Here is a 5088-nt window from a genome sequence, read left to right on the forward strand (position 1 = left end):
TCTCCTGCAGTTAAAAGATTGGCCCATAACTAAACTCTTTCCTGTTTTCAGTTACCCCTGACACACTGAGAGCAAGAACCTTTCTGTGTTCGTCCATTGAGTTTCCTATATACAATGAACAGCTCTTGAGCACATAAAATTACTGAAAAATATTTGTTAATTCTTCTCTATTTATATCAGAACAATAGGGATTAAGCACATTTATTTTGGGGAATAATAGCATAGAAGCCTGTAGTCTCTTCCAGTAAAACACTTGTTTCCTCATCCCTGCTACATTGAAATTATAAATGTATTCACATTCTCAATAAAGAGAAAGAAGTCAGTTTTGATCATACTTTCATAGGCATCTGTTAAGGCACTGAATCTCAAACTTTTACCTACATGACAGTGGGTTTTGTTTACCATACATTCCAGTGCTTGGATGAATCTGGGGCTGGACATGGTTCCTGGCATACCAGTTGTAACTCCATCCTTTCTTTCTCCCTCAAGAAGGCAAATGGGAAATGTGTAGGCAAGTATCTGCTTCAAATTTAACAAAAATAATTTCCAGATGTTACTTTACCTAAACACATCTCACAATTGATTGTTACATATGTTACAATCAATCTTGAAGTACAACTTCAGAACCTCTAGGAAAAACAGAGACACTAGACCAAAGTGAGCAGAGATCCACCCAAATCCTCCTCAGAATATTGCAATGTAGCATGCTGGTGAAGGGTGTGGTCTTAGAGTAAAGCAGATCTAAGATACAATTCTGGCTCTGCCATTAAAATTTAGATAAGTTACCGAGACCAGCAGTTGGCATAATGGCTATGTGGCTAGACTCCCATGTAGTCAACCATGGTTCGAGTCCCATACCCAGTGGCTTAAACTCATGCCGGCACGTGTGCGTGCATGCCCAAGATCCTGAGAGGAAAATGGAAGAGAAGGGATTGTGGCATGGCCATCCTGCATGGGGGACAATTCCTCGCTTTCTGTCTCTCTGTCTCTCTCTGTCTTTCTGGCAAGTGCACACGCCCTATAATTAAAAAAAAAACTCAAAAAATTTTAGATAAGTTACTTAGTTTCTATAGATTCTACTAGTTTCTTTTGCATCATTTGTGAAATGGGATGATAAGGATTTAAAAAGATAGTATATAGTTTAGAATATACAGTAAGTGCTCAGTAAGCTCACAATAAATCACACAATATCTGAACCAAAGCTCAAAGAGAGTATTGTACTATTTGTAGAAGAGGAGGGACCAAAGGTGATAAAGTAGGACTTTGGTTTAGATTACTTATGAGATTGGGAGAAGTATAAAGGTTGAGATTCATATAGGAAAATATTCCAAAAAAGCAGTATGGAGTGAGAATATTTAGGAAGAAAAACACTGATCCATAAGACTTTTTGTTCAATGCAGAAAAAAGTCAAGTTTATTTAAAATTATTTTTATCTAGAGAGAAGAGGTAATACTTACGTTGTTTTTTGTTTATTTTAAGTTTTTTGCAATAGGGAATGTGCACTTGTCAGAGAGAGAGACAGGTAGAGAGGGACCATGAGAAATCACCCTCCAGAGGGATGACCACACCACAATCCCTTCTCTTCTAGGGTTTTTGGGCACACATGCACATGCGCCTGACATTATTTTCAAGTTGCCAGGTCTGGGACTCAAATCACAGAGTTGGCTATGTAGGATCCAGCACCTTAACCTCCATGCCATCTTCTGGACCACGATTTACATTTTATATCAGTCAAGATGCCATAAATTGAGAGTTCTGGTTCTTGCTTAGAATGTAGAAAGTCAAAAGAGCTTTTATATTACATCAGCAAAAAGAAAAATCTAGATAATGAAGAAAATCATCATTTTTCTTTACCCTGTGAAAGCTGAGGTCACAATAAAGACTAAGAAAGGGTGATGACCAGGCATCTCCTGCGTCACCTGTGGCCATGCATAGATGGAAGAAAAGCCAAGCACCATACAAGTAAATACAGAGCTCAGCTGAAATTGTTGAGTGAATTACTAAAGCCAAATGTATAACTAGCATTCAGAAGAGAAACCCTGGGAACTGCAGATACAAAGGGACTTTGGAGACTCTTTCATGACAGAGAGAGTCAGGATGGGAGATGAGAGTGAGCCTCCTTTAGTGGTTCACAGCTGACGGTGGGGTTTGATTAAAGATTTGAGACAGGCAGGAACTTCTAATGCCATGTGTTCTCCAGGGTGCAGACAAGACCTATGGAGCTTGAGGTAGATGAAAAGGAAAAAAACAAACAACAACAAAAAAACACCCCTTTCTACCCCTGATGAAGAATCAAGAAATTATCCCAGTCTAGAATATTAGAGTAATCCTAGCACTAAGGGAGGAGGAGGACCAAAAAGTCTTATTATCTGTGAAATTCAAGGACATGGGACTGCCTAATTCTGTGACAGGAACTGACAACTGATAACTCACTCCCACATCCCACCCCCAGGCTGGCAAACACAGAGTAACAAGAAATAACAATCTAATATTAGGAAAGGCAAGAGTATGGAGAGAGATGATTTTCTAGGATAGGCTGAGAGGAACATTGAGAAAAGCCCTCTATCAACCCAGTTCCCACCCTTATCATAATGTAAAACTACTAGACTAGAAGACAGTGGTGCACTAAAAATAACCACAGCACCAAAACGCCCAAGCATAGTTCAACTCCAGAACAGGTCAACTTAGCACTTCCATAGTAATGGCCAAACAGAAGAGCTATGTTTATTTCTGGCATAAAAACTATTTATTTCCATTTCTTCTGTCTCACACAGCATCCATATTCAATAAAAAATTAAATACACAAAAGTGATAAATGAGAAAAACATGATTACCCTACAACCAAATCAAACACAAATGTTAAAAGGTAGAAAGCTGTGAATCCACATCCCTCACTAACTTAGATGTATAAATCTTTTTAAAAGATAGAAAATCAAATGCAGCAATAACAAAAAGGATGACACAAAGTAGATGGCATCATCCTAAGAATGCGAGGAAAGTTTGTTATTCAAAAATAAAATATAATTTGTGACAATAACAAACAAAAGAAGAAAAATCAAATGGGCAGATTATAGAGGCAGAAAAGTAATTTGACAAAATTTGATATCCATTTATGAGCAAAATTCTCAGAAAACTAAGACTAGAAGAGAATTTCTTCAACCAAAATAAGGGTATCCACAACAAGTCTACAGGTAACATTACATTTAATGGTGAAAGACTGAATGCTTTTCTTTTTTCTTTTTTTTTTTTTTGGAGAGATTTTCACTATAGGGCGCGTGTGCTCACCAGACAGAGAGAGACATAGAGACAGAAAGTGAGAAATCATCCCCCAGGGGGGATGGCCACACCACAATCCCTTCTCCTCCATTCTCCTCTCAGGATCTTGGGCACGCATGCACAAGCGCCCAGCGTGAGTTTTAAGCCACCTGGTCCGGGATGCAAACCACTGTCGACTACGTGGGAGTCCAGCGACATAGCCATTACGCTAACTGCTGGTTCCCAAAAGACTGAATGCTTTTCTGTTAATGGGATTCAGTATTGCCCATATCCCAGCCCGTGCAATAAGAGAAGAAAAAGAAGAGGATCAGCAGACAGTGTGGTGGTTAAGGTGCTAGACACTCCCACATGGCCGACCACAGTTCAAGTCCCAGACCTGGTGGCTTTCTCTCGCTTTCTCTCTTCCTCTCTCTCTCTCTCTCTCTCTCTCTCTCTCGGCACATTAAAATAAATGAATGAATGAATAAAATAATTTTTAAAAAGAAAAAGGCAAATAAAATGGTAATGATAAAATAAAACTATTCCTACTCAGAGACAACATGTTTGTCTTTGTAGAAAACCTTAAATAATCTATAAAAATTTTTTAAAAAAAGATCCTTGAACTAATCTACACAAAAAAGTTCTTAGGACCATTAAGTAAGAGGGAGTGATTCCGTCTTGTGTGGCTGTTTTCGAGAGCTGTAGTTGTTTACCTCTGTCCACCTTTTCACCCACCTAAGTGCATACTACCACCCCATGGAAGATTTGATGGACATTGATGTGAGCCCCCTGAGACTCCAGAACTATCTTTTTAGTTGTGAACTAAAGGCCAACAAAGATTATCACTTTAAAGTGGATAATGATGAAAATGAATACCAGTTATCTTTAAGAATGGTCAGTTTAGGGGCTAGTGCAAAGGATGAATTGAACATTGTTGAAGCAGAGGCAATGAATTACAAAGGTGGTCCAATTAAAGTAACACTGGCAACACTGAAAATGTCTGTACAGCCAACGGTTTCCCTTGGGGGCTTTGAAATAACACCACCTGTGGTCTTAAGGATGAAGTGTGGCTCAGGGCCTGTGCATATTAGTGGACAGCATGTAGTAGCTGTGGAGGAAGATGCAGAGTCAGAAGTAGAAAAGGAAGAGGACATGAAACTCTTACGTATATCTGGAAAGGCATCTGCCCCTTTAGGTGGTAACAAAGTTCTACAGAAAAAAGTAAGACTTGCTGCTGACAAAGATGATGAAGATGGTGACAACGGTGATGACGGTGATGATGATGATGATGATTTTGAAGATGAGGAAACAGAAGAAAAACTCCAGCGAAGAAATCTATACGAGATACTCCTGGCGAAAAAGCTCAAAAATCAAACCAGAACGGAAAAGACTCAAAATCATCAACACCAAGATCAAAAGGTCAAGAATCTTTTAAAAACACAGGGAAAAAACTCCTAAAACACCAAAAGGACCTAGTTCTATAGAAGACATTAAAGTGAAAATGCAAGCAAGTATAGAAGAAGGCAGTTCTCTTCCCAAAGTGGAAGCCAAGTCTATCAATTATGTGAAGAATTGCTTCCAGATGACTGATCAGGAGGCTATTCAAGATCTCTGGCAATGGAGGAAGTCTCTTTAAGAAAATAGTTTAAACAGTTTGAGCATTAATGGGACAAAGAAATGTGGTATTATCTGTTGAAGATATTTTATAGTTTTATCAACTGGACTAGGGAGAAATGTCTACCTGTTGAAATATTCACTTTGTAAGATAAATAATGTGATTGAATGTATAAAAGAAAATGAAATTTTAAGAAATTTCCATCTTATTTTATTTCT

At 38.4% G+C, this 5088-nt stretch overlaps 1 pseudogene; it reads left to right on the forward strand.

Annotated features, from left to right (window-relative positions):
- The first annotated feature begins 4011 nt into the window (after positions 1 to 4011).
- LOC102471366 (nucleophosmin pseudogene) lies at positions 4012 to 4899 on the forward strand (annotated as a pseudogene).
- Positions 4900 to 5088: the final 189 nt, after the last annotated feature.

The sequence above is a fragment of the Tupaia chinensis genome, unplaced genomic scaffold (genome assembly GCF_000334495.1).
Source record: "Tupaia chinensis unplaced genomic scaffold, TupChi_1.0 Scaffold139943_1, whole genome shotgun sequence".
NCBI classification, from domain to species: domain Eukaryota; kingdom Metazoa; phylum Chordata; class Mammalia; order Scandentia; family Tupaiidae; genus Tupaia; species Tupaia belangeri.